General features: G+C 44.8%; 1 long non-coding RNA gene across 1 annotated transcript; it reads right to left on the bottom strand.

Moving 5' to 3' along the window:
• Positions 1-975: 975 nt before the first annotated feature.
• On the bottom strand, positions 976-2,794 carry LOC122455231. The gene is made up of 3 exons (XR_006273620.1): positions 2,732-2,794; positions 2,396-2,598; positions 976-1,601 (listed from the first exon to the last, which is right to left on the bottom strand). It is a non-coding gene; the product is annotated as an uncharacterized LOC122455231 (long non-coding RNA).
• Between the last annotated feature and the right edge of the window lie 24,992 nt (positions 2,795-27,786).

Raw genomic sequence — 27,786 nt, 5'->3', positions numbered from 1 at the left:
GAAGGCCTCAACCTAGGTCAGCCATGCAGTAATGGAAGAGATGGAAGGAGAAGCCAGCATCTTGCAATCCCAAATTCATGACCTTTATGTGTCAGCTTCCTTATAAGTGGAATGTAAATAAATAAGTCAGTGGCATGGCTAGCTTGTCTTCATAGCTCCCAAAAAGCAATCAATCCTGTGTTCAGAGAACACAAGAATGCCTTTTGTATACAGTCCATCATTCTTTAACTGATGGGAAGAGATAAAAGGATGCTATTAGTACTTGAATTGGTATAGCCCAAGGATCTTGCCACCTTTCTCTTTAGGAAATTCCTTTTTTTTTTTTTTTTTTTTTGAGATTCCAAAGGGATATCCATTAGTATATAATAAATACTTTCTCATCTCACAGAGGTTGCAATGAAAAGGCTCTGTAGAAATGCAAACGAGAGAGGGTGAGTTTTATGAGGGGATTTCCTCACTTCTCTGAGATACTTTTTATTTTGTAAATTAGAACTATTTTACATTTTACACATGAGAAGACATAGTAGGAAAAATAAAATGAGAGGAATCCAGTGGCACCCTTAGAGCAGTCCATGCACCTCTCAGGTGAGTCGGGGATGAAAATAATGTGCTTGCCAGATAAAACTTCCCCATGCATCTCCTTATTAAGCTTACACTTAGCTGCAAAAGTGCACATTCTTCTATTTTTTGGAGGGACTAGCAGAGAGTTGGACCATAAAGAAGGCTGAGCACCAATGAAATGATGCTTTTGAATTATGGTGCTGGAGAAGACTTTTGAGAGTCTTGGGACTTTTGAGATCTCCTTGGACAACAAGGAGATCAAAACAGTCAATGCTAAAAGAAACTAACCCTGAGTATTCATTGGAGGGACTGATGCTAAAACTGAAGCTCTGATACTTTGCCCACTTTATGTGAAGAGCTGACTCATTGGAAAAGGCCGTGATGCTGGGAATGATTGAGGGAAGGAGGAGAAGGGGATGACTGAGGTTGAGATGGTCGGATGGCATCACCGACTCAATGGACATGACTTAGTGACTGAACAACCGAGGATCCAAAAGTAATTTAGCAATACTTGAGTCAGAATTCCAAAGTGCATTTGGAATCCAAGCCTGGTCTTTGTTCTCCAAACTCTATGCTCTCTTCATCTGCTATTCCATAGCCTAAAGCAGCGGCTGCGCTAAAGTTGGTCCTGTTACTGAATGGTATGAGGTCCAGCTGCTCGCCATCCAAAAGCAAGCAAACAGGCCAGGTTGGTGGAAAGGGAAGTTTGCTCTATTTCAGATGCAGGCAACTGGGGGAGAGGGTGGACATCTGTCCAAAGGCCAACTCCTGACATTGACAGCAAGTAGGGCCAGAGCTTTTATAGACAGAAGGAGGGGGCTACATGCAGAAGCAGCACAGTCAGCTCTGACAGCCATCTTCAGATTGATCATTGGTGGTCTGACCAGTGTCATCTTGGTTGTTTTAGGTACAGTTAATCTTCAGTTCCAAGTTCGGTTTGTTTCCATACCTCTGAAACCAATTCTTGGAACTGTGGCAGCTGGTGTCATGGGTACAGTCTAGTCATCATGAGTTAACTTCTCCACCAGGGGTTTCAGTACCTATAAGACAATTCACAGAGTATGGCTCAGAATAATGTCTATAGCCCTTGAGAAAGAACGAAGATCCTTGACTATGCTTAATGACTGCATTATTATTAATTAGTCTCCTTTGACTGTTTTCCTTCATTTCTGCATGTTCTCATTTCTCTGATTAAAGTTGTTCTTTGACTACAGTTTTCCACAAGCAAAAGGCAGGCTGAGGACTGGGGAGTTTGGAGACAGGGGCAAGGACCGTAGGATTCTGCTCCATTTCAGTCCTGACTTATAGGAGCCAATTACAGGCACCTCTTTCCAAATTCACATTAAGGGAGATAGCTTGAAATCAGCCATGGTGGGTTTGACTATTACACCACAGAAACAGTCAAAGCTGCTATCATTCAAGGCATCACTGACTCAATGGACATGAGTTCGAGCAAACTCTGGGAGATAATTAAGGACAGGGAAGCCTGAAGTGCTGCAGTCCATGGGGTCACAAAGAGTCGGACACGACTTGGTAACTGAATAGCAGCCATTCAAGGCTGTTTTTCCCAGAGCTCTGGTTGTTAAACTTCACTGGCACGTTGCTGCTCCTCTGCTTCTGGTTTTCATATGTTATCAAAAGAAAATATTATAGCGTGTCTTCATTATTGTTTGGCTCTTTACAAGGAGGCACTCTTAACCCTTTTGGGAAGTCTAAGCAGGCATTGCTAAGAAAGCAAGTTGAAGGATACTTTAAGATAAATCATCCCCCAAGGCATTTTAAAACCAAGGGTCTCCTTAGCAGGTCCTGACTCTGGGCCCCTGGACAGCAATACCTGGTCTGTCATTGGCACAAGCTGATCTTAAAATTCTGGAAACCAGAGTCCCCTTCATCTTGGCAGGCCAGGGCCACTGACCACAGAAGTCCTGTAGGAGTGTTCAGAAATGTGTTCTTGTCTGGAAACAGGCCCTGTCTTCCAGAACAAGGAAAGAGAGCATTTCCAGATGACATCAGCTCAGAACAGAAGAGATTTCTGCCCTGATATCAAAGGACAAGAAGATGGAAGAATGGGAGAGAATGAAATCATATTAATGGCAGATCCATGAACAACTCTTTTTTTTTTATGCATCAAAATCATTAACATCTGCTCTTGAGTTATAAGAATGGTTACCTTTAGCCACCCTCATCAGATGCATCCTCTCTAAGCTAAGCAAAGCACATCAGATGTGAACCTGGAAAAACAAACAAACAAACTATATATATATATATATATATATATTCATATTTTGTGTGCTCATAATGTGTTGAGAAAAAAATAACAGTGAAAATTTTAAAAAAAATCCTGTTTGGGTTTGAGGGTTTGAGAATGGACCAAAAGCTTTGAGTGGCTTGTGCTGTTTCCCTAATCAGAATATACCTTAGGTTATGTCTGCCACCTCCCGTATAAAACCTCTTTACACATACACATCCTCCCTCGATGACAGGATTGTGATATTTTCTGAGCCAAAAGAAAAATTCTAGGTACACAGTCTGAGAAGATCAATTCTTGGAATATTTCCATGTCAAGAGGCAGTGTAGAGGCTATACTTTTTATTCCTTCATTAGTGGGATTGTAGAATCCTTTTTGTTTTATTAAAGACAATGGCATGGAAATTCTGACATCACACTGTTCCAGAAATAACCAAATAAGACAATTGGAACATAAAGTTTCTATACTGATCACACACAATTCTAAAACACACACACACATGGGTGAATGAAATCCAGCCATCTCCTTCCCCTCCTCCTTCTCCTCTTCTTTTCTTTGTCATCATTATTGTTGTCATCATAATCATTGTAATTTGAACTTCAGAATCTTATTCAGAGGCATTCCTCCCTATAAATCACAGCAGATTATTTCCCTTCCCTCTGTCCATTAGCCACAATTCACAGTTCTCCTGGAATTCCCTTCTGGAAAACTGGTAAAAAGAAAGAACCCACTTTTACCCAAACTTCCAAAGGCCAAACTTGAAAGAGGGCACATTTCCAGGAAGTCACTAGAATCATTGAAGGGAAGAAGGAAAATTTACTTTGAGTCCAAAAAAAAAAAGAATGCACTATTTACCTCCCCACCATGCCCTTCTCCTGAGCCCTTACACCCAGCCATCCAAATGCAGAGTTACACACGGCTTTAAAGCCAGCCTCTCTTTCTGATGAACTCTAATGGGGAATTGAAAGTGTAGATCCAGCCCTGGCATTCCCAGTGCAGTTAAAAAAAGCCCTGTGGTTTGGTTGTGCTGAGGCGATATTGCTCAACAGTTAATGTAATCATATTACAAGAGCTTGTATTAAAATCATATGCAAGACGAAAATCAGTCTGAACGGCAGCAACTAGGAAAAGACAAAGAAAGATCTGTGAGTTGTCATAATTCGTAAAGACATTTTGGTGGAAAAAAAAGTACTGACAAACACGTGCATACGCCGAAGAACCGATAAAGCCTCTACAAGGGCGACTGGAAATGCAGAGCTTTGTTCCTGCAAAAGCTCCTCTTCACCTGCGTATTTTCCACAGGATAGAGAAGCTCGTCCAAGAAAGACAGTGTGTTGAATAGTGATGGTCACCTCAGACCTCACCTGGACCAGGGCAAAGCCAAGTCCAGCTTGATAGATCGGGATACTGTGCATTCATTCATTAGCTGGGAGTTGGCCAGGCAGGACATGGCAGGTAGCCACTTGAAAGCCCACGGCTTCCCTGGTGTGGCCCTGGTTTTTGTTGGCAGTTTAACTCTGCTATTTTATACGCTCCTGTGGTAAGGATTAAGTCTATCAAAACTTCAAGATTTCTTATAATATGAGACACACAGACATAAAGTCAGACTCCCATAACCAGTCCTCCTCCCTTCAGCATGCAAGAGAAAAATCAGATCTTTTTTTTTTTTTTTAATTTTAGTACCTGGAATCTACTTCAAACACTCTTTCATGGAACCAGAAGCATCAAATGTTCGGGTTTCTCCGCAGGACTTTACACAAACCTAAAACCTTGCCCGGTTTTCCACTTGTCCTCCGGGAAAGGATCTGTAAAGGGGCCAGATAGGATTCACAGTACATCAGAGTGTGAGAGCAAGTCAAACAGAGGAAGGGCCCAGTGATGAAGATTTTAAGACTTCAAGAGCCTTGCAAGACCTAGGACTTGTCTCAGACTTTGGCTTGGGAGCTGCAGCAAGAACACTAATGGTAGCAAGATGACCATCTTTTGATTTTTTTTTTTAATTTGCAGGAAGCTGTCCTTCACTCTTTCTACCATGTGTTTGGCTGGTTTCAACTTAACATACTCCATCCTGGCTTTAAAGGGGCTGGCCTATCTCAGCACAAACTGCTCAGGGTAATCTATTCTTACAACAAGTGGTCAACCTTGGAAGGAGGAATATGACCTGATGCTAAATAAAGCCTGAGAATGTTTCACACAGCATGCTTTGGAGAGAATGCCTAGATCATACCGTGAAAAACGCCTTCCCATATGACACAAAAAAATGTGTTTTCCTTAACAGACCATGATGAACTGGTTCAACCACTTTGGAAGTTTTCTTTTCTTTCTTTCTTTTTTTATTTAATCAGTTTTTTTTTTTTTTAAGTTTGTTTTATTGGTTAGAGGGCTATGTCTGCCTATGTTTTCTTCTTCCATTTGATTTATTTTTATTATTATTATTTTTGTATTTAAAATTTTTTATAAAAGATGGATTAGCATGGTTAATCTTATTGGCATTATTATTCTGGTTGATGTAGGTTTGGACATGGTTTTAATTAATGACTTTAGCTACTGCAAATTCAGCAAAAGCAGAGCCTTTTTGGCATATGCGTGTGTTGTGGGGAGGTGAACATTACATTTATGGCAATTGCTTTCTGGAGTTTATTATTTTCTCTCCCTTTATACACTTCTCAGTATTTGGTCTGGCTCCTCTTTAAAAAATGTAGTGATTTCCTCTCCAATGATGTAATCTTATGAAAGACCAAAGCTTTGCAAACTTGAATTTAGCAACGGGAATTCCCTGTATTTATATGTGTGTTAACATGAATATAAAAAAACTCAAACCAGCCAAGCAACTGCAGCTCACATTTATGTTTTATTTATTTTTTATTCTTCTTGTCTTTTCTCTTGCTCCTGCTCTTTCTCTCTCTCCCCTCTCTCTCTCTTTTTTCTTTCTTTTCCTGAAGATATTTTAAAGCACTTTCTAAGTGCCAAAGTCTGTGTTTAGATGGAGAGAGTAGAGATGACCAGACAGATCTTGACCTTATAATATGGGGTGATAGGTAGTCAGCCAATAAAAGAGAATTAAGAATGGACGTGTATGTGTGTGGTACAAAGCGTATGCTGGATTCCCGAGAAGCCTACTGTGAGCCCCCAATTCATCGTGGGTTGAGTCCTCATCTGGTGCAAGGAAGGGGCATAGCAATTGTCCCAGGGAAGATGACATTCTCACTAAGTCTTGAAAGATCTGTCAATAATACCCAGGCAACTTGAGACGTGTGGGTGAACTGGATGCTTGAATGCCTCCAACACAAGCAAAATACATAAAAAGAAAAAGTGTGCCAGGTTCCTGAATCTGCAAGGAATTTGGTGCATATATAACGTGCAAGAAAGGGGGACAAGAGATTTGCAGGGGACAGAGATAAAGAACACTGCATGCTTTGCTAAAAAGTTTGAACTTTGTTCTTTAACCAATTAGCATATCAGACTTTCCAGTAAAGAGAAGAAAGAGAGAAAATGGCTTATGGCCCAGTGGTAAAGTGTGCAGATTGCAGTTTGTGGAATCTGGGTGACTGAGTTTGAATTCCAATTCTATCACCATGAGTGGCATGGTCTTAATCAAGTTATATCAAGTCTCTATGTGATGAAAGCTTTCACAGTTATAAAGTGGTGACGATAAGTATGATTCCTAGCTCCAAGTACTGATGAAGACAAGCATCTTCAGTAAATCTGCTATAGCAACAAGAATCAAATATGGAGTAGTGGGAAGGTCATGAACAGAGGAAATTAGCCACAGCTTCCTTTGGAACCTGGTTTGACCATTGATTAGCCATGCAGCTATGGGCAGGTGACCTCACCATATGGTCATATGAGCTTGGCTTCTTCACCTGTCTGATTGGGGTAAGGAGAACTCCCACAGTGGTTGAAAGGAGCAAATGACAGAAAATGCAGACACGTTGCTCACTATAAATCCTGGCACCTATTTATGACCTTGATACCTCAGTCTCTTCCTCCTTGACCCTGGAGATTGATGCCAAGAAAATACCACTTGTGTTTTGGAGCTCTTAAGAAAGTTTGAAGCCATAACTGTTGAATATAATACAGGTATTGAAAATAGAGATTTCTCATGGAAAACAAACAAATAAAACACTGGATTGTGTTTCTATATGAATTCAGCAAGCCCTGGAGATGATAGGAATCTTAATCAGAGGTCTTTGAAAAACAATGTTCCCACACCTGAGTCATAGCACTGGCAATTAGACACCTTCCTTGGGTACCCTCTCAGGAGACGCTGACTGACCTGAGAGAAAAGGCTATAGGTGCTTAGCCCAGGGGACTTTCCATTTAAGCAACAGTGAGACCCAGCGGTGGACAGGTTCCATCCAAACATACAATGTTTCCTCTTAGGTATTTAGTCACTGGCTCCCAAGTCAGAATTGACAACCAAGTACTTCCAGATATTAGATAAAAACTCATAGCATGGAATATAGTCACCAAAACAAACAAATGCAAGACAAAACCACTGGAAATGGAGACTGCATTGACCAGAAGAAAGTTGCAAGTAAACCTAATTATTATATTGAGTGAAATAAAAGAAAATATTGCATCCAATAAACATTAAAACACAAGGAAATAATATTCAGAGAGTAAGATAGAACGCTTTGAGTTCAAAAAGCGTAAGGGCAGGAAAAAAATCCAATAAAGGGATTGGAAGATTAGACTGGGAAAATTTTTAAGATAAATAACAAATTCAAGTATATAAAAATGTGGTAATAAAGATACATAGATAAATTTAAGAAACTCAGTATTTGTCCCATATGAGCTCCAAGAATAGAAAACAAAGGAATGTTTTTCAAGATAAAATACAAGAAATTTTCTTCAGAATGAAAACACTTGAGTTTCCATTTGAAAGCTATTCCATCTCTCCAAGGGCTTCCCAGGTGGCCCAGTGGTAACAAATCCACCTGCCAATGCAGGAGACAAGGGTTTTATCCTTCTGTAAGAAAGATCCCCTGGAGAAGAAAATGGTAAACCCTCCAGGATTAGCTGGGAAATCCATGGACAGAGGAGCCTAGCAGGCTACAATCCGTGGAGTCGCAAAGAGTTGGACATGACTTAGTGACTAAACAACAACTATTTCTCCAAAGTGGTTGGCACAGTTCCAAGAAAGCCATCCACATCAAGGCACTTCAATATAGAATTCCACAACACAAGGAATAAATACAGTATCCTGTACATTCACAGAAAAAAAAAAAGAAAAACAACTAGATTTGAATGATGAGAAAATTGGATTTCTCAGCCGTGATAATGAAACTAGACGACAGAGGAGCAATGCCTTTCTTATTATGAGAGAACATGACTTCCATTCAAACTCTCAAGTATGAAGGTAAAATGAAGACATTTTCAGACAAGAAAGAAATTGAAATTTGAACTTTCACAAGCTGCCTTAGAAGTTGCTAGTTTGTTCTCCAACAGAATAAAGTATTAAGCTGATAATAACAAAGACCAAATTCAAGACAAGGGGATACAATAGAGAAGGGGGCAGAGAAAATTTCTGAGCTGAGAGTGAAGACTTCTCAGTCAAAGCTGAGAAGTCAGCCTCAGAAACAGCCCATCTCACTGAAGCATAACAGAGAAGTGGAGAATGGATATTACCAAGGGGGAAAAAAGAATTCTAATAAACTACTAGTGTTAAACCATATTGTGTACCATATTACAATTTTTAAGATAAAAATTAGATAAATAATAGTGATACAGAAAATTAAGCAAACTAAATTATAATTTAAAAAATAGTCATTTACTTCAGGGAAAATAGCTCCACCACCAAGAATATGAAATTGTAGTCAATAAGTGGCTCAATATTTAACTTATACAAACATTTATGATTTATCAAAAGTTTCTATTAAAACTACATAGGAAATCATGTCTGTGTATATGTGTGTACTTTAAGAGAGTTAAATCACTGTCTGTATTAGGAAGTTAATATTTATTTATTTTAAACTTTTTATTTTATAGTGAGATATAGCCAATTAACAATATTTTTGATAGTTTCAAGTAGACAGCAAAGGGACTCAGATATACAAATACATATATCCATTCTTTGCCAAACTTCTCTCCATCGAAGCTGCCACATAACATTGAACAGAGTTCCCTGTGCTATACAGTCAGATACTAGTTGGTTATCCATTTTAAATATAACAGTATGTACAAAAGAGAAAATTGAGATGTAGTGGTATTATAAGAATATTATTTATAAAAATGAAGAGCAAATATCATCAAAAAGACTAAAGAAATTAAAAATGTTAGCCTCTAGAAAGCAGGAGTCTGGAGTCTGGGTTGAGTAGAGAACTCTGTTTGTTTGTGTGCTAATTCTTGTGCTACCATTTGATTTTTTAAAATGATATCCACTTACTACTTTAATAAAAATTTCAGAAATTCATAAGAGGAAATATTGTGGTTTGACAGTATTGAGAGTTATCACTGACACTCATATGAGGTAACTGAATGACTTAGTTCCAATATTTGGGAGGAAATAAAGCCATAAACTAAAGAAAAACAGCGAAATAATAAAAACAATAAAATTTACTGAGCGTCTCCCAGGTTCCAGTGGTGATAGTTAGATAATAGATTTACCATCTTGTGTGATCCTCAACATAAGCAGAAGTCACACGCTATGATTTTCAGACTAAGCTGATCAAGGTCATTGAAGGCTAGAAGGCCAGTGCATGAGTAAAGCAGAACCTGAACTCAGCAGATTTGACTGAAAGCCCCAAGAATATTCCCATATCCCATGCTGTCTTTTGGGATCCAGCGCTGGTCATTTAGAGCTTCCCTGGTGGTGCTACTGGGTAAGGAACCCGCCTGCCATTGCAGGAGACATAAGAGGTACAAGTACAATCCTTGGGTTGGAAGAATCCCCTGGACCAGGGCATGGCAACCCACTCTGGTATTCTTGCCTGGAGAATCCCACGGACAAAGGAGTCTGGTGAGCTGTGGTCCATAGGGTCACAAAGAGTCGGACATGATTGACACCTGTAGATGTCAAAGTCGTCCTGGGCTCTAAGCATTTTGGGGCTAGAAAGCCACAGCTCAAGGTGAGCTGGCTGCCGTTTCAAGAGTTGTTAGTTTGTTGTTGGGGAAACGAAAGAGTGGATATTTGTATTAGTCTTCTGTTATCATTTTAGTCAGTTAGCATCCACTGAGTGACGTATAGCAACACAAACGTATGATCTCACAATTTTGTAGGACGGAAATCTATCTCCATCTCACTGAGCCACCGTCAAGATATCAGCTGACTTGTTCCTTGCTGAAGCCTCTAGGGGAAGAAGTTCCCTTGCCTTTTTCTGTTTATAAAGGTCTCCCTCATCCCTCAGCTCATGGGCCCCTTCCTCTTTCTGCAAAGCCATAAACATCACATCCTTCTTGAGTTTTCCATAGTTACTTCTCCCCCTGACTCTGAACTCAGTCAAGAAAGGTTCACTGATTTTGAGGATCTTTGTGATTACAAATCTGATAATCTAAAATAATTCCCCCTTCTCAACATCTGAACGACACCTGCAAAGTCCCCTTAACACCAAAGGTAACGTACCCCTGGGTTCTGTAGACTAGGATCGGGGCATCTCTGGGCAGCCCTACTTCTGCCCATCTGAGGACTTCATCATTTGGGTTCAGTGGCTTTCTCCAAACAGCTGCTGCCTCCCAGGGCGGGCCACCCCCCGCCCCCGGCCGCCTCTGCACTGTACCACTGGACAGAACACACAGCGAGACGCTTCTTGCTCCTTTGTACAAATGCAGCGTTGAGATGACTAAAACACAGAATAAAAACCAGACACTTGAAGTAGTCACTCTGCCCACCCCTTGATTCAAGGATGACGCTATTGTTCCCATCCCATTCAAATGTGTGCCTTTGGACGATGTCTCCATTTTCGGATTCATCATTGTCAATGAAGGAGCCTTCAAGTGCAGGAGAAATTCAGCTGTGCCAGGGCATTCAGCCTCCACGTGCATTTAAGGCTGCCGATGGGGCAGGGTGACCACAATGAACCCCAAGGACACTGCTCAGGATGTCCCACAGACCCGGCACAGCTCTGTGTGATGGAGCAGAGCCAAGGAAGATGTTTGTTTGTGCATACTATTTCCAAGTCCTGGGGAAAGAGAAGGTCTGCTTGAAGACCTACACTTCGAAAGGCAGGCAGCTTTGAATGCAGGTTTTGCGGTGCTCTGTTACTTGGAGCCTCAGTTTCCCTTCTTGTCATGAAGGAAAATGACACCTACCAATGGGGCATTGTAAATACTAGATAAAAATTAACATTAAATAAATATTAATCACAAAACTCCTAGCATGAGGCCAGGACTGTATAGCAGCCAAGAAGCAGTGTCTATTTTATCTCTGATTCTGTTCATTCTCCAGTCTGTACCATCATTTGTACCTAATCTGCACAAAACATGGAAACGTGATGACAGCGGCTATTTTCACAAAGGTAACTCAAACCTGGTCTTGAGAAACTTGGGTTTTCTGGGTGGCTACAGGGACATAAACCAACAATGCAGTTATGTCACGACATTAGAGTGGGACCATCATAAATGACAGAGGTGAAATCCAGGGGACTTTTCACCAAGAAGGTAGCCTTTGGTCTGGGCCTTGGGAGATTTCAGAGAAGAGAAGAAATGAGAGATATTTCTGGAAGTGAGGAAAGTCTATGCACCTGCTGAGAGGGAGAACTGGGCTTGGGGTGTTCAAGAAAGACTCAAGAATTGATGTGCAGAGAGCAAATGTGGCATAGACATGGAACCATTTCTCCTCCTGGCTTCCCAATGAAGGCTGCAATGTCCTTCTGGGACTCCCATCACCCCACCCACCCCAGCTGAAGGAAGGATGCTCTGCCCTTGCAATCAGGGGAGGAACTCAACAGCCCTGCTCTGAATGAAGCACATGTCTTGATCGTGGGCAAGAGAAAGTCCCCCTGTGCTTGTTAAGGTCCTAATATGCCTCTGACATTGGAGAAAGAAATGCAACCCACTCCAGTATTCTTGGTTGGGAAATCCCAAAGACAGAGGAGCCTGGGGGGCTACAGTCCATGGGGGTCACCAAGAGTTGGACACAATGGAGTACGGACATGCACACACCTCAGACACAGATTGCATCTGTCGTTTGCACCACCCCGTCACCTTTAGCATATCCTTGGAAGGTACGCAGCTTTACCCAGAGTCAAAGGACAGGATGAAGCTCAAACAGAGAGGTTAAGTAACTGGACTGAGGTCACACAGCTAGAGGTGTATGTTTTCACCAAGGTTGGGCTGATCTGAGATTTTGCACATGTTTCAGCTTTCTGCTCTGCATGTCTCACTCCCCTGGGCCTTCATCTCCCATGGCTACAGCCAGGCCCTCTTGGCCCACTTGATTCCAGAAGCACATGTTTTCCTATAGCTCCACATGCGTGTCTTCTCCCTTACCATAAATTCATTTCAAATCATTGGAGATGCAATTTCAAATCTCCTTTCCAGTTGCATTTGGAATACTTACAAACCCAGTGGAGATTGTAGACCAAATGTAGAGACCTCTGGCCAGCATTCAGTTTTTTTCCTAAGCTGGTCTTGATCTTCCTCTGGGTCATACCCCCAGTCCTCTATCTCCAGAGTCACTCTGTACCCCAGGCCTTCACTCACTTCAATCTCTTTTTTGTAACATGCACCCCTTCTCCTAAATTCATACCATTAATGAGAAATGAAAAGATGACAGATTCTGGCATCAGGAAAGCATTTTACGTGTGCAGCTTTGGGTAAATTACACCCCTTCTCTGATCCTTAGTTTCCCCATCTGTGTAAGGAAGGTACCATTGCCATCTGCAGAAGCTGACATACATGCTAAATCACTTGTTGTGTCCGATTCTTTGTGACTCTATGGACTGTAGCCTGCCAGGCTCCTCTGACTGTGGGGATTCTCAGACAAGAATACTGGATTGGGTTGCCATGCCCTCTTCCAGGGGATCTCCCAACCCAGGGATTGAACTAGTACCTCTTAAGTCTCTTGCAATGGCAGGTGGGTTCTTTACCACTATCGCCATCTGGGAAGCAGAGGATGGCTCTAAGGGTTAATTGGGGTAGTGTGTTCTCTGATCTTGCAGAGCATTTGGCACAAAGTTTGTCTGGTGGAAAACACGTTCCCATTTCTCCTGTACGTGTCCATGCCAAACTCATCATGGTGAGCGTGCCCTCAGGTCCCAATGCCTCCTTGACACTGAGTGGAAATCCTTGATATCGAACCCGGAAACAGGAATGGGGTGGGGGATGGAGCAGAAGCCACCTTGGACTCAGCCCACCACCACATTTCGCAGAAAGAGCCTCGTGATAGCTGGAAACTTCCCGACATTAGGAGCTGGGCTGGCTTCCAGCTGGTACCCTGGAGAAGAGAGGTTTCTTATCCTATTACCAGCCTCCTCAGCCAGCCTGTCCCCCCAGGATTAAGATCTTATAAACATCAGCCAGTCCTCAGGGGTGATCCGCCGAGGGCCCCCCCATTGATTCCAGATGGAGAAGAGATTTGTGTGGAGGAACAAATGTTAACTTTCTCTTTTCACTGAGCAAAACACAACAGTACAACCACAAAGAGCCGCACAACCCAAAAATGCCTCCAGCGAACCAAGTTATTTTCTTCTCAAGACTCAGAGAGCAAGAAGCTATTTTTAGGGGGCCGTGGGCCGGCAGCGCAGGGATGTCGGCTTGTGTGCTGCGGCGGTCCCCCACCAGGGCGGCTCAGAGACGAAGGGCAGGCAGGCGCTGGGGCGTCGGGTGGAAGCCTGCCATCGAGGACAGGAGACGCGCCAACAAATAACCAAGTGGCAGTCATCAGGCGGAAGCCGTGCTCGCAAAGGTCTCAGCGTTCCCTTAATTTTTCTCCTATGGGTTATGCCACAACCTCTGCCTCTGTCTGGGCTTTGTGAAACCCCAGCAGACTCTGATATGGTGCTGTTCTTTTCGGGGAGAGGCAAGCAACCCATCTGCTTAAGCTCCAGGCACCTCCTTCACTTTCCAAGTGAGAATCTTTAGCACCGAAGCCCAGGACTGGTGAACACAGCCCCGCACTCAGATAACCACCTACATGGCCCCCTCCGTGGGCTATACCGTTGTTTATTTCCACTGCACAGAACATTGGTAGGGATTTATTTTCATGCATAAATATACATGTTTGTTGTTGTTTAGCCTCTAAGTCGTGTCCAACTCTTTCACAGCCCCATGAACTGTAGCTCATTAGGCTCCTCTGTCCATGCGATCACTGGAGTGGGTTTCCATTTCCTTCTCCAGGGGATCTTCCTGACCCAGGAATCAAACCCATGTCTCCTGCTTAGCAGGTGGATTCTTTATCACTGAGCCACCAGGGAAGCTACTTAAAAACATATATATGAATAACTTGAGTCATAAATTGCAAATTACATGCAATTCCTAATTTTAGAAGCACCTGGAAATATTTGAAAGAACATAATTTATTAATTGAAACAACCAAGGTGCATGCCCCCATTTAATCATTTCCTAGCTCAGGGAACTTGCTCAGTCGTGTCTGACTCTTTGCAGACGCCATGGTCTATGCTGCTGCTGCTAAGTCCCTCAGTCGTGTCCGACTCTGTGCGATCCCATAGACGGCAGCCCACCAGGCTCCCTGGTCCCTGGGATCCTCCAGGCAAGAACACTGGAGTGGGTTGCCATTTCCTGCTCCAGTACATGAAAGTAAAAAGTGAAAGTGAAGTCGCTCAGGCGTGTCTGACTCCTAGCGACCCCATGGACTGCAGCCCACCAGGCTCCTCCGTCCATGGGATTTTCCAGGCAAGGATACTGGAATGGGTTGCCATTGCCTTCCTCCATGGTCTATAGAGTATGGAATTCTCCAGGCCAGACTACTGGAGTGGGTAGCCTTTCCCTTCTCCAGGGGATCTTCCCAACCCAGGGATCAAACCCAGGTCTCCCTCATTGCAGTCAGATTCTTTACCAGCTGAGCCACCAGGAAAGCCCAAGAACACTGGAGTGGGTAGCCCATCCCTTCTCAAGCAGGTCTTCCCGTCCCAAGAATCGAACCAGGGTTTCCTGCGTTGCAGGCAGATTCTTTGCCAGCTGAGCTATGAGGGAAGCCTTTTTAGCTCAGTGGCTTTGGGCAAATCACACGACTTCTTTGAGCCACGATTCCATCTAGTGAGGTGGAACATTTAATACTAACCTCATGTAATTACTGCAAGTGTGTTTGAAAGTATTTAGGAGAGCTAGAAAGCTGGGCAGGGAGTGCTTTTAATTGTCCCTCTTGCTAATAAAATGAAGCTCCCCTTCCCACCTCTGGCATTAAAGGACAAATGTGAGATGTTCCATGTAGAGTTCAGTAAAAAAAACCTCCTTGGATTAAAAGGAGAAATATAATTGCCAGATATGTAAAACATCCTATCTGATAAAGGCAAACAGTCATTTTATATACTTAAAAAAAATTAAGTAGTTGTGGACCACAATGGCTGAAAGAGTTTTTCTGTGCATCAAGATTTAACAGAGCCGTGACATGGGGTCACAAAGAGGTCCTTTGAGCAAGGGGGTTCCTCAGTGTGACTTGACTGCTTGAGGGTCCTGGCAGACTTAAAAAAAATTTAGAGATGGCTGTAGATTTCACTGACAAGGAATAATAAGGGCAAGAGTAATATTATTTTTAAGAGTGTACGATACACCAGGCATTGTTTCAAGAGCTTTTCATAAAGTAATTCACATCATTAAATAGAGAGGATGTGAGGTCACATAGGGCCAAATGTGCCAAGATGCTGTCAGGCTACGAGACTCAAGATTCCAGCTGAAACTGCAAGTGGGCAGAGCTTCTGATCCACCAAAAGCTGCCACTGTGAGGGCAAAGACCTGGCTGCCCTCCTTTTTCTATTTCTTGTTCTGGTCCCAGGATGGACCAGAGGAGGCGTATAGAAGTCTTGATATTATTCTAGAAGCAGGAGAGATCGCTGGAGCACTCGGACACCAATGTAGGGCTGCCTCACTCAACAGCATTTATTCTGTGGACCTTTAAGGTACCATAGCATCAAATACACTGCAATCATTCACAAACAAAAGGAAGCATCTCTCTTCAGTGGGATTTCTCTATCTTCTGTGACAGTAAATTCTCCTGTTTTCTTTCTTTCAATCATTTTTTCTAATGCCTCCTCCCCCACCCCACCCCGTCTCTCCTGTTGCCTAGAGTAGACAACAAAATCTTTCTCTTTTATTAGCTTTACCCAAATCCTCAGAAATCTCATCTGAAAATGTGCAAGCTCAGAAGGACCAATGAAACTGTAAGCTCCCCGGAGACAGGGTCTGGGTCACAGTTTAATTATTTATTTATTTTGCTTTTCAAATACCTGTCTCAGTAAGTTTTGAGTTCGTAGTCAAATTTTCTAAAGTGTCAGATCATAAATAAAGGGACAAATGAGTACCTTTCAAATGATACTTTCAGCCTCAAATCTCTTTCCTCAACTTCAGACCCATATTTCCAGCTGACAGTTCAATCACACCCAGAAATGCATGACTTTTCCATTAAAGAGGACTGGGCTCCTCCTTCTACAACGCCTTTTCCTTCATTCACAAAGCTGACTCCTTGAGTCTTCTCTGTACCCCTAGGGGCTCTGTCCACTCACCAGTGCAAGCACTGGTTATGGGGGTGTTAACAGATTTTTCCTTGCCTTTGGGACTGAAATATAGTACCACACCCAGTCTATCCAGAGGCCACTGTTCCCCCTCAGAGGCTTTTCCCTCTTCCCAAGGCCATTAGCTAACACAGCCTCCTAACAGATGTCCTGTCTCTACTCTCTGGATCTTTTCATCCATTTTTTATTCATTCACTCATCCATTCATTCAGGAAATGTTAAGTGAGCTTCTATTTTGTGGCAAGCAATCCTGGTGCTGGATACAAGATAAACCAGATTGAAGTCAATGAAAAGCCACATTCTTATTGGAGGGGTTCAGTGAAAAAATAAGCAGAAAAAAAAAGAACATGATATTTTTGAGTAGTGAAAAGTACTGTGGATGAAGTAAACCAGAGCGATATGATAGAGGGCGGTGGATGGACTGGTGGTATACAAGGGAGAGGCTCAAGTACCTCTCCAAGGAAGTGATGTCTGGGTTAGGACCCGAGAGATAAGACGGGGCCCAATGTTGGAGCTCCGGTTTTAAAGCAGCTGCTGATGAGCAGCTTGGTAGAAGAGGAACTCAGTTTTCGTGTGCTCACGGGGAATGCAGCAGGGCTAGTGTGGCTGGAGTATGGTAAGCAATGAGAGTATGAGCAGGAGAAGACAGTAGATTTGTAATTACAGGGTTGTCATTCTTCCCGTGGACTGCGCTGACCTAATCTCTTTCCTACACAAGCAGTGTCTATGACTCTTCATTGCTAATTTCAGCAACAAAATGAATTTTGCTCAGCTTTGGAGAACTTCTCCCATGTGGATTTACTCTTCTGCTGTCCTGGAGCAAGGGCTTCCCCGGCAGCTCAGCTGGTAAAGAATCCGCCTGCAGTGTGGAAGACCTGGGTTCAATCCCTGGGTTGGGAAGATCTCCTGGAAAAGGGAAAGGCTACTCACTCTAGTATTCCGGCCTGAAGAATTTCAGGACTGTATCATCTATGGGGTCACAAAGAGTCGGACACAACTGAGCAACCTTCACTATAGTGGACCAACTCTCTCAACATCTGCTTAGCTGTTCCTCCTTAACCTTCTTACCAATCCATTCATCCAGAGCTACAGGGGTGAATAGGAAACTCATCAACTTCAGGAATGCCTGAGCCTACAGAGGAGATGTAGTGAAAAGAAAATCTCTGAAATAGAGGGAGAAAGGGGCTAAGATAGAAACTCATGCACAGTGATGGATAGGTGCACAGATAAACTCCTTTGGATAAAAGAAGAGCTATGGCCGGGCAGGTGCCTTTCTCAGGGGATCCCTGAGTTGTCTTATAAATGAAAGGATGGCATTCCAAGCAGAACAAATAGATGAGGAAGAGCACAGAAGTCTAAAAACAGCGGGATTGAATTAGGGAATTACAAGGAAAGTCATACTGCTTGTAAGCAAAGATGGTGAGGAGTGGGAAAGAGATGAGACAACAAGACAAATAGGTGTGGATCAATGTGGTTTTTATCACAACACCAATGAATCTGGGAGAGAGGACCATGTGTAGAGATATCACCTTATAAACATTTCATCACGAAGCAGCCTGACTCTTCACAGAAATCCCTTTGTCCAAAATCCACATCTGACTGTATCATAGAGAAATCGGTCTTGGAGATGAAAAGGATAATGTAACAGAAAGACTGATGCTGAAGCTGAAACTCCAATACTCTGGCCACCTCATGCAAAGAGTTGACTCACTGGAAAAGACCCTGATGCTGGGAGGGATTGGGAGCAGGAGGAGAAGGGGACGACAGAGGATGAGATGGCTGGATGGCATCACCGACTCGATGGACATGAGTCTGAGTGAACTCCGGGAGTTGGTGATGGACAGGGAGGCCTGGCGTGCTGCGATTCATGGGGTCGCAAGGAGTCGGACATGACTGAGCGACTGAACTGAACTGAACTGAACTGAACTGACTGAACAAGAGAGTGTGAGCGTGAAGCTAGATGACACCAGGGCACCCAAAATACTGAGCTCCATGAGCTTTCCCCTGTGAGCAACCAGGTGGGACCTGCATGAGACCAAATCCTGGTTCTCTGCAAATAGTGAAATTAAGGTTGCCGTTGACAACCAGAGGATCAGGGACTGAAATAGCAGCCTTATAAAGGTTAGATAGGCTTCCCTGGTGGCTCAGTTGGTAAAGAATCTTCCTGCAATGCAAGAGACCCAGGTTCAATCCCTGGGTCAGGAAGACCCCTTGAGAAGGAAATGGCAACCCACTCCAGTATTCTTGCCTGGAGAATCCCATGGACAGAGGAGCCTGGTGGGCTACTCTCCATGGGGTCACAAAGAGTTGGACATGACTGAGTGACTAACACACACAAAGTTTGGATGCAGAGAAGTCGACACATCACTTCCCACCACTGTTTTGTGTGTGATTGTGTGTACGTGTGCTTGTATGTGTGTTACATGATAAAAGATTGAGAGATGACAGCAGGACCTGCAACCCACTGTCCACTATGGCACCAGCCCGGAGAAGATCCCACAGATTGGTGTAGTGATGTCAGGGTCACTGGGGGGCCCCATGACCTCCAAGTATCAGTCAGGCTTTTTCTTCTCTAAGGACCCAAATTTCTTATCTTCTAAATAAATTCCCCTTCACTATGACCATCTATAATTCTCACATGTGAATGTTTCTTAAAAATTTATTTTTATCTTCCTCTTTGTGACTCCTGTGTAGGAGGAAAGACCAGGTAACAGTGAAAAGTGTCAACCACGGCAGGTACAGCTTCTGAGCTGCCACTTACTCATGGAGAGGCTTGTGTCATCTCTCCTTATGGCCCCAAGACTTGGTATTTTAATCTATTCAGGTTGCTATAGCAAAACACTACAGACTGGGTAGCTTATAAGCAACAGAAATATATATCTCTCTTAGTTCTGCAAGCTGGGGAGTCTGAGAGCAAGGTGTCAGCAGATTTGGTGTCTGGGGAGGACACTCTTCCTGGTTCACTGACAGCCGTCTGCTCTCTATGACCGTGCATGTAGAAGTGTGCGGAGAGCCCTGTGGTGTCTCTTTTATGAGTGTGCGTGTGTGCTGTGTGTGTGCTCCGTCACTCAGTTGTGTCGGACTGAATACTGGGGAGGGTTGACGTTTCCTCCTCCAGGGTGTCTTCCTGACCCAGTGATTAAACCCCCATCTCCTGCATCTCCAGCACTGGTGGGAGGATTCTTTACTACCGCACCATTTATAAGAGCACTAACCCCATTCATGAGGGCTCCACCCTCATGACCTAATCACTTCCCAAAGGCCCTGCATCCTAATATCATCTCCAGACAGGGAGTGGGAAGGGTGGGGAGCAGTGTATTAGGATTTCAACATGTTAATTTTGAGGAAACACAAGCACTCAGTCTATGGCACTCAGATTCCTCAATTGTGAAATGAGCTTTGTCACGCCCGGAAAAGGCTCCAGGATCAATCGTGTGCTCAGGAACTGCGCCTGGTACAGGAGCTGGAACTCTGACTCTGAGGACGAGTATGGAGCCGGCCAACTCGGTGAAGGCCAAGTGAGGTGGGAGTCTGTGCATAGGTGAGTGTGCACCAAGGCATGCTTACGTGTGTCTCCAGGAGTATACGTCAGCAGGAGTGTGTCTGTGCTTATGTGCATACAGAGGGGAGGGCCTCTGTGAGCTGAAGACAAATCACATCCTTGGCTGAATGCTTCCTGGTTCTACCTTCCTTCACCTGGGAAGTCACCAAAACTCCAAGTGGAATTCATGAACCACTAGAATCCTGAGAGCTTGTAGGAAATGCAGAGTCTCAATCTCAGGTCTTACCCAAGACCACAGAGTCCAAATCCACAAACTTCCCAGCTACTTCCCAGGCTCATTCAAGTTGGAGAAGTTCTGAAGCTTTGAGAAGTTCTCTGAATTCAAAACAGACATCCTGGGGAAAATTGGTTATCTGACTCTCAGAGCTCAAACCAGGGCTCTGTAACAACTTAGAGGCATGGTATGGGGTGGGACGGAGGTTCAAGAAGGAGGGGACATAAGTATACCCATGGCTGATTCATACTGATGTATGGCAGAAACCAAAGCAATATTGGAAGGCAATTATCCTTCAATTAAAAATCAATAATTTTTTTAAAAAATGTGACCATCTCAGGAGATAGGTGTGGCAGGGGCATTCATTAAGCACTCTACACATTTCATCCTATTTGTTCCCTAAAGACTTTTCATTATTCCCAGTTCAGAGGTGAGAAGCTAAGGTTCAGGAGAGTAAATTCTGGTGTGTGAGGGCATACAGGTTTTCAAGGGCTCACAGTGAAGGTAAGTCTGAGTGATGTCTCCTTTATTTACTTGCTGCCTTCCAAGATGGAGGAATCACCTAGGATGATAGAGATTTCAGAATAAAGGTAAAGATCTTTCTTATGTGTGTTGAATTTGAGCCCACCTTGAGGGTAAATCCTGGCTGACTCCAAGCTTTCCTTATGAGTTTCTATGTCAGCAGGAGGCGGTCTTTATAGGGGAATCTGCTTCCGAGGTAGTGCTAGCGGTAAAGAAACCACCTGCTAATGCAGGAGATGGAAAATGCATGCAGATGGTATCCCAGGGTTGGGAACATCCCTTGGAGGATGGCATGGCAACCCATTCCAGTATTGTTGCCTAGAGAATCCCATGGACAGAGAAGCCTGGGTCTACAGCCCATAAGGTTACAGAGTTGGACACAACTGAAGCAACTTAGCCCGCAGGGGTCTGGGAGTCATGAATGTTCACCTTGACTCTCAGAATGCTTCTTCATGTGCCCAAGGCAAGTTGTTACCCTCTCACTTCCTTCTGTGTCTGCGCAATGGAGCCTGACTGATGGAATCCTGGTCTTGAAAGCTCAATTGAGAAATGGAGGTGCATTTCATAGACTGGCTCCCACAGACCTCACATTGGAAAATCATCTATGAAAGGTATAAAGTTTAGATCTGTTCATAAACATACCCGAGTTGCCAGGATATTTTTGATACCTTAATGAGATAGGGACTTTTGAATATTTCATCTCATTTAACCTCAAGATAGCCCTAGGAGATCAGCTTTATCAAATCCATTTTGCAGATGAGGAAACTGGGGATCAGGGAGGTTAATGACTTTTTTGAATACTCATAGGTAGTTAAGGATGGACCCAGCGTCCTTAAGTAGCTGGTCCAATGCTTTGCTCACTTGATGGACTCCATCCCTCTAGCCTCAGGACAGCCTTGGTGTTTGGATTTCCGGCTCAGCCTGAGGTAAGGACAATCTAGATAAACTGATGGATGGAGACAAGGTTGTATGCCAAGTTGAGCATCCAACACTTTCCCTTGACCGACATCTCAGTAGCTCAGGCTCCCAGAATCCAATGTGAATGAAAAACCAGAGTCTGCTAATCGTTTGGACCCAACATGTTCTGTTCCCAGAACAGTCAAAGGCAGTTGAGTGATACAGTTGCTGGTGGGCTAATAGGCAGGATCTCTGCTCTTGATTCCCTGATCTTTCTCTATACAGGACTGTGTTTCAGACTCTGGGTTGGATGCTATAGAATCCTTGAGTCCTCACAAAATGGCAAGGGAACTTCTAAAAGTAATTTATATTATAAATGAAGAAACTTGGACTGGTATAAATGACTTTCAGGAGACTCAGAATTAGGAAAGAGAAGAGCCAAATTTTGAGAGCAGGTTTGGTCAACATCTAGTGCATCCTCCCACCAACCCTGGACCTTCCATCATGAGTGTCCAGTCTGGAAAGAAGGGCTGCCTTTCTGTTCAGTCTCCAGATACAGCCCATACTCTCACAGGACTGAAATCATTGCCATTTACAAAAATGTAACAAAAACTAAAGGTAATTATTAATAATCTAAACCATTTACATTTAGCTCACCCATTCACTCCATCCTTTAAGAAATACTACAAGTCCTCTGGCATCTGCCTGTAGATGAATATAGCCCTTAACTTTTTTCTGTAATAAACTCAGTTACAAAGATTTTTTTTTTAATCAAACCTACTGACTTAATTGAGGTTCAAAACAGAAATGTCCTCAAGCCCTTTGCATCTCTGGTAACACTGCGTGTTGGAAGCCAGGACAAATACAGTCCTTCCTGGATACATTTTGTTTATTTATTTATTTTTGGCTGTGCTGGGTCTTCATTGTTCCACAGGTTTTTTTTCCAGTTGTGATGCACGGGCTACTCATTGCAGAGGCTCCTCATTGGCAAGGGAATTCTTTACCACTGAGCCACCAGGGAAGTCCCTGGATGCATTTTAGCTTTGATTTAAAATCTAGATACTTATGCTTGCCTTCGGATGCACTGTACACCACCTTCCCTTGCCCCCACTTTCCCGTCCTCCTCACTCACTTTCTTTGATAACTTCCTGTGACTTCAGGACTCTGGGGAAGACTATCACAGGCCCCTACCCTTAGCATCTCTTGGGAGTAGCCCCTGCAGGAATGACAGGTCCTGTCCCCAGAGACCAGAAGGACTTACCAAAGCACCCCAGATGTTGAGAGCATGGAGCCCAGTAAGAATGTGGGGAGACTGGGAGTCCCAGTCTGTGAGCCCAGATGACCCGAGGGGAAGATCTCAGGCTGACCCCAGGCTTGGGTGCTCCAAAGGAGAAGGCAGTTTCCCTGAGAGCAAGCAGCTGGCCACAGAGTTGGGCTCTCAAGTGACCGAGAATGGGGGCTTGGGCAGACATCTCCCTCCTCTGAACCGGGGTCACCCCCTTTGTAAATGGTCACCAACACTGCCATGACCTCATGGATCTTCTGAGGAGTCAGTCAGAGGGCAGGGAAAGTGCTTAGACAGGGCTTAACTCATTGTCAGAACCCAATAAAATTAATTGCTCTTGTTATTCTTTTTTGGCAGGAAAGATACGTGACAATGAACAAGGAGAGAAAAGGAAGTACACAGACCCTAAGGAGAACATTTCTATTTCAGTGGGGAGACCAGAGACTTTGCCCCCATAGGCCCGTGTGCATTTGCTGCTGCAAAACGACTTGGAAAAACCGGGCTAATTTCTTTAAAAGAGCATACTCCAATGGTGCTTTAGATGTGACTTGTAGCATCTGACCTTAGGTCATAATTCCTAATTTATACCTGAGTTCCTTCTCTGGTGGCTCAGACAGTAAAGAACCTTCCTGCAGTGCAGGAGACCTGGGTTCAATCCCTGGGTTGGGAAGATCCCCTGGAGAAGGAAGTGGCAAGCCTCTCCAGTATTTTTGCCTGGAGAATCCCCTGGACAGAGGAGCCTTGAGGGCTGTAGTCCATGGGGTCGCAAAGAGTTGGACACAACTGAGTGATGTTCACTCACTCACTCCTGATCTCCAGTCGCACTGAAAGTTAGGGAGGAGTTGGAGCAGAACCCGTGGCTCCCAGGTCCCCGTCAGCTCCTTATCTGCTTCTCTTCTTTCTAGAAAATCAAAAAGCCAGGTAACAAGAGATCAGTTTTTCACCTGAGGGCAGGGTCCCCTGGCAGTTGCTTTTATTCACCCTGGGAGGGAGAGGCCAGTGAGGTCTCTGCAGGCCCTGCCCTATCCCGGAAACTTGGCAGCTTCGTTCCCATCCCAACTCTGAAATCAATCACCAACTTTGGGAAAGTCATGCAGAGGGATGCGTGGGACTGCCAGCTGGGGTGGGGGGGGTGGGGAGAGGAAGGATTGAGTTCACGTAGTTCTTGCTAAATTACGCAAAAGCCCTGAGTCACCCACCCCACCACGCAGGGGGACAAAGCCTGGCCTCTTTCCTTCAGAATCAGGAATCCACCCTCTCCCCTAACCCCACCTCTTCCCTGCTTGGCTGAAGGGATGGGTATCATGCCAGGAGTGGACAGAGAAGCCGGAGAAGCCTGGGTGGATGGGGATACAAGAGAAAGACTCAGTCCTTGGGCTCTGGGGTCTCTGTGCAGGTTCTCATAGACCCAGTCAACATGCCTCCCTACTTTCTGCAGAAGCTTCCACCATCCAAAACAGTCGTCTGGGGAGAACCAGTCTCACATCTGTTAGGAGCATCTGCTTACCAGTCTCAGTGCTCATTCCCCGGCCAGGAACAAGAGGCTTTGTCCTTCTTTCTGCCTAACCATTCTTGCGAGCTGTCGTAAGGAAAGGAAAAAGATTCTTGACCATGCTTCTGTTCTCAAAACCAGCCTGAGGGCAGAGACTCCCTTCTCTGTTGCAAAGGAGGACTATGAGCCTGCAGGAGGTGAATTTGCACAAGTGTTGGCTTCACAAGAAAAAAGGAAGAGGAACCTGATTTCATCTCCAGGTTCTCTCAATACCTCCCTGTGATCTATGACTGTAGGATTACAGCAGCAAGTGGTGATTGGGCCCAGCCGCTGGTCGGAATGGCACATAGTTTCACAGAAGCTCATGGACTCACTTTGGTGGTGGTGTTCAGTCACTAAGTCACGTCAGACTCTCTGGGAGCCTGTGGGCTGCAGCACACCCGGCTCCCCTGTCCTTCTCTATCTCCAGGAGCTTGCTCAAATTCATGCCCATTGAGTTGGTGATGCCATCCAACCATCTCATCCTCTGCCGTCCCCTTCTCCTCCCACTTTCAATCTTTCCCAGCATCAGGGTCTTTTCTAACGAGTTGGCTCTTCGCATCAAGTGGCCCAAGTATTGGAGTTTCAGCTTCAGTATCAGTCCTTCCAGTGAACATTCAGGGTTGATTTCCTTTCGTATTGACTGGTTTGATCTCCTTGCTGTCCAAGAGACTCTCAAGAGTCTTCTCTAGCGCCACAGTTCAAAAGCATCAAGCCTTCATTACAGTCCGACTCTCACCTGCTTCCCTGCAAAAGGAGGAGGCTCTAAATCCAACCTGCCCAGGGGACCAGCCTCAGAGGCCCTGAGCTGAGACTCAGCTTTTCCACTTCTGCTGAGAGATGCTGGAGGGTTCTAAAGCCTGCCTCTGTCATGCAGCCACACCGACAATTTCCAGCCTGCCCTCCTGGGGGAGTGGATGAGAAAGTTAAAGGAGAGGGTGTCTGGGAGGAGAGGTGAAAGCCTGAAGCCTGCGCAGACCATGAGACCGGGGGCTATTAGTCATCCATTTCTAACTGAATGGGCCTGCATCACCCAGGCACTGTGGAGATGGAGGAAACAGATCAGCAGCACACATTAGAGTGATTCAGAGTGATTTCCAAACATCCAGTTGGCTCGTTTCCTCCACCAGTTTCAGGCTTAGAGACCCAGAGAGGCTGGAGTGGTGAATACGGGTCTGGTGTTGAGTCTTTGCCTCATGGGGACCCTCAAGAGAGCAGGCTCCATCCACAGACCTAAAAGGTCTTCAGTGGAATTCCCGAGTGTACCATTCTAAGAGCTACCAAAGGAAACAGGCTGGCACCCTTTGGCACCCTACTTTGGAATAAGGGACACTGAGAGCTCTCGCTTGCCCCTTTAGTAAACAAACGGGGAGTGTGCTGGCCCAGAAAGAGAGCAGGGACTCACCTTAGATGGCCTGCCAGTGGGTGGCAAAGAGGCGCTAAAATGAGCTTCTTCAGTTCCCCGGCCGGAGCTTGCCCCTGCTTCCTATGCTTGGAAACAGAGCTTGTTCAAACTCCATACTTGAGTCTTTTTCCAAAAATTCACCAAACTTTCTTTCAGCTTTTAATGTTTGTTTTTTCCTCCCACCGGCTGAAATTTTCTGTCCCAAAACCTATTTCCAAAGCCCCAGGTTTGAATAAGCCAGAAGGCTTAGCCAGTGGTACGTTTACTTGAAGGGTCTCACCCTCACCTCCAGGCCCACCCTGAGATGTGTCTGGTCCACAGGAACCGCAGGAGCCCCATCCCTCCCCACCGGTGACCCACAGCAGAGAGGAGGGTCTGTCTGGGTTTCCTGGGGGAGGAAGGGAAGAGGTCCTCCATTTCCTGCTCTCCCTGCCTCAAGGAAGACAATCGAACAAATTCAAGTGCGAGGAATGCACACAAGATGAGCAGGGAGTCATTTCTTGGTCATTCCAGTCCCTTTGAAAGGAAGACCTGGGATCAGCAGGAGAAAGGGCCAACAGCTAAGCCATCTGGAGGTTTCTAAAATCCCAATGTGCCAGTTGTGGAGCTGAGTTACCTAGAGCCTTGCCGTCCATCAGAAATGTCCACAAAGATGGATGCGTCCTATGCAACATTCTACACAAGTATATACACTCTGCAACAGACCACATAATGCAGGACAGTTCAGAAGCCATGAGCCACGTGGGGTCACTGCATGCCCTAGAAGTGCTCCTGTAACTGAGGACTGGAATGTTTCATTTCATTTAATTTAAGTGGCCACACATGGTTAGTGACTATCCATCAAAGATCACAGTTCGAGAGAACCTTCCCTGTTCTAACGATTTCATTTGATTATCAGCATTTTCGTATTCCAAGCTCAGCGCCTGGAACCGCTCGCCTTGCTCGAGATCTATTGTTGTTGCTCTTGTTGCTCAGTCACTAAGTCATGTCCGACTCTTTTGCGATTCCACGGATTACAGCCCACCAGACACCTTTGTCCATGCATTTCCCAGGCAATAATACTGGAGAGGGTTGCCATTTCCTTCTCCAGGGCATCTCTCCAACCCAGGGATCGAACTCGTTAACCCTGCACTGGCAGGCAGGTTCTTTATCATTGAGCCACGAGGAAAGCACCAAGGTCCTAATCCTAATTACTCAGTTGAGTCCAACACCTCACCAGACTCTCCTCCCAACTATATACAGACATAGGCACACAGGGTCCAGTGTTTCAAAGCTCACCTTTGTGATCTGGGGGTATCTGGAAAATAGAACAGGGTGGGAGTGCTCAGCAGGGCAAAGGGTTATCAAGGAAAGCCTCATCTGGGTCTGAGCAGGGAGCTTCAGGCAGAGAGGGGAAGAGTTGGGTTCCAAAGAGGCTCTAGGCATGGACTGTGGACTCTGATGATGAGGGTGTGGGGAAGGAACAGCCAGAGAGATGTGATCCTAGAGCCTAGAGAGTTTCGCTCATCATAGTGAGGAGGTTGGCCTTTGTCCTAAAAGGCACACGTGCTTGTACACCCTTTAGACTGTAGCACACCAGGCTCCTCTCTCCATTGGATTTTTTAGGCACGTATTGGAGAAGGTTGCCATTTCCTAGTCTAGAAGATCGAACTCACATCTCCTGTGTCTCCTGCATTACAGGCAGATTCTTTACCAGCTGAGCCACCAGGGAAGCCCTTGTCCTAAAGGGAATAGGGATGCCCTAGAGCCGTGGTTCTTAACCCTTTAGCGGCCAGGGAGTTATGGACCCTCTCTGCGCTCCCATACTTTGGTACACAATTTCCAGACAGGATCATGGACCCCAGGAAGTCCATTCTTGGAAGATCTGAACCAGGGTAGGAAAGCTCACTCCCTGAGCCAATGAAGGATGGCTGGAGTGAGGCAGGGCTGATAC

Source organism: Cervus canadensis, chromosome 17, assembly GCF_019320065.1.
Source record: "Cervus canadensis isolate Bull #8, Minnesota chromosome 17, ASM1932006v1, whole genome shotgun sequence".
In the NCBI taxonomy this organism is placed as follows: Eukaryota; Metazoa; Chordata; class Mammalia; order Artiodactyla; family Cervidae; genus Cervus; species Cervus canadensis.
The sequence above is the reverse complement of the archived record's forward strand: the minus strand, read 5'-3'. Positions and strand labels throughout refer to the sequence as shown.